This window comes from Arachis stenosperma, chromosome 5, assembly GCF_014773155.1.
Source record: "Arachis stenosperma cultivar V10309 chromosome 5, arast.V10309.gnm1.PFL2, whole genome shotgun sequence".
In the NCBI taxonomy this organism is placed as follows: Eukaryota; Viridiplantae; Streptophyta; class Magnoliopsida; order Fabales; family Fabaceae; genus Arachis; species Arachis stenosperma.
Window position 1 is genome coordinate 76502963 of NC_080381.1, and position 2549 is coordinate 76505511.

Here is a 2549-nt window from a genome sequence, read left to right on the forward strand (position 1 = left end):
ATTTTAAGTTTGGTGTTCTTGCATGCATTATTTGTTTTTATCTTAAAATTTTATGTTTTGTTTCATTTTGTTGTTTTTCTCTCCCCTCATTAAAAATTCAAAAATCAAAAAAATATCTTTTCCTTGTTTCTTGTTAAGTCAAGTCAAAATTTCAAAATAAAAAAAGGTAGCTCAAAACATAAAGCAGAAGAAACACAGAGAAAAAGAGCTCACTGGTGTTAAAACGCTAGTAAAGAGGCATTTTGGGTGTTAAATGCCAGAATGGCTATCATTCTGGGCGTTTAACGCCGGTAAAGGTATCATTCTGGGCGTTAAATGCCAGAATGGGCAGCATTATGGGCGTTCAAAAAAACGCCCAGTAAAGAAGGATTCCTGGCATTTAACGCCAGCTAGGGTATCTTACTGAGCATTAAACACCCAAAGAGACAGTCAAGTGGGCGTTAAACACCAGAAGGGATAGCATTCAAGGGGTTTAATGCAAGGATGACACAAGGGAGGTAATTTCGTTTCCAATTCAAATTTTTTCAATTTTTCATGTTTTAATTCATAACTTTTTATGCATCAAACATATTTTAAACATTTATGTTTCAATTTTTTTTATGTTTTTGAAAAATTTCAAACTAATTTTTCAAAAATATTTTTCTTAACCTTATTTTATATTTTCGAAAATCTCTGTTAACAAATTAATGTTTTGATTCAAAAGTTTCAAGTTTGTTACTTTCTTGTTAAGAAAGGTTCAATCTTTAAATTCTAAAATCATATCTTTTTATTTCTTGTTAGTCAAGTCATCAACTTTAATTTTAAAAATCAAATCTTTTTAACTCTTTTTTCAAAATAAATTTCAATCATATCTTTTTAAAATTTTAATTTCAAAATCTTTTTCTAACTTCTTATCTTTTCAAAATTATTTTCAAATCTTTTTCAACTAATTACTATTTCTTATCTTTTTTCAAAACCACCTAACCACTTTTTCACTTCCAGTTTTTGAAAATCACTAACCACTTTTTCAAAAATCTTTTTAATTAACTATTTGTTTTAGTTTTAATTTTGGAATACTCTCTCTCTCATCTCTTTCTATTTATTTGCTAACACTTTTCTTCTACTTATAATTCAAACCCTCTCTCTCCCTCTGTGTTTGAATTCTTCTTATTCTCTCTCTACCTCATTCCTCTATTCTTCTTTTCTTCTGACACATCAAGGAATCTCTATACTATGACATAGAGGATTTCACTACTCCCTTTGTTCTCTTCTTTTTCATATGAGCAAAAACAAGGATAAAAATATTCTTGTTGAAGCTGATCCTGAACCTGAAATGACTCTGAAGAGGAAGCTAAGTGAAGTTAAAGAACAACACTCCAGAGAAGACCTTATAGAAAATTTCAAAAAAGAAGCAGACATGGCAGTCGAACACAACAACAATGCCAGAGATCTAAAGAAGATACTTGGTGACTATACTGCACCAACTTCCAACTTCTATGGAAGAAGCATCTCAATTCCTGCCATTGGAGCAAACAACTTTGAGCTTAAGCCTCAATTAGATTCTCTAATGTAGCAGAATTACAAGTTTCATGGACTTCCATCGGAAGATCCTCACCAGTTCTTAGTTGAATTCTTACAGATCTGTGATACTGTTAAGACCAATGGGGTTGATCCCGAGGTTTACAGATTTATGTTTTTCCCCTTTGTTGTAAGAGACAAAGCTAGGATATGGTTGGACTCACAACCTAGAGAAAGCTTGAACTCTTGGGATAAGTTGGTCAATGCTTTCTTGACCAAATTCTTTTCACCTCAAAAGATGAGCAAGCTTAGAGTGGAAATCTAAACCTTCAGACAGAAGGAAGGTGAATCTCTCTATGAATCTTGGGAACGATACAAGCAATTAACCAAAAGCTGTCCTTCTGACATGCTTAAGAATGGAGCATCATATATATATTCTATGATGGTCTGTCTGAATTGTCCAAGATGTCATTAGACCATTCTGCTGGTGGATCTCTTCATCTGAAAACACCTACAGAAGCCCAGGAACTTATTGAGATGGTTGCAAATAACCAGTTCATGTACAGTTCTGAAAGAAATCCTGTGAATAATGGGATGACTCAGAAGAAAGGAGTTCTTGAGATTGATACTCTAAATTCCATTTTGGCTCAGAACAAAATATTGACTCAGCAAGTCAATATGATTTCTTAGAATCTGACTGGATTGCAAGCTGCATCCGGCAGTACTAAAGAAGCCTCCTCTGAAGGAGAAGCTTATGACCCTGAGAATCCTACAATGGAAGAGATAAATTACATAGGAGAACCCTATAAAAATACCTATAATCCTTCATGGAGAAATCATCCAAATTTCTCATGGAAGGATCAACAGAAGCCTCAACAAAGCTTCAATAATAATAATGCTGGGAGACATAGGTTTGGCAATAGCAAGCCTTTCCCATCATCTTCTCAGCAACAGACAGAAAATTTTGAGCAGAGCCCCTCTGGCTTAGCAAACATAGTCTCTGATCTATCTAAGGTCACTCTCAGTTTTATGACTGAGACAAGGTCCTCCAT

General features: G+C 33.9%; 1 non-coding gene across 1 annotated transcript; it reads right to left on the reverse strand.

Annotated features, from left to right (window-relative positions):
- Nucleotides 1–1801: 1801 nt before the first annotated feature.
- Nucleotides 1802–1909, reverse strand: LOC130984641 (small nucleolar RNA R71). The gene has a single exon (XR_009088559.1). It is a non-coding gene; the product is annotated as a small nucleolar RNA R71 (small nucleolar RNA).
- Between the last annotated feature and the right edge of the window lie 640 nt (nt 1910–2549).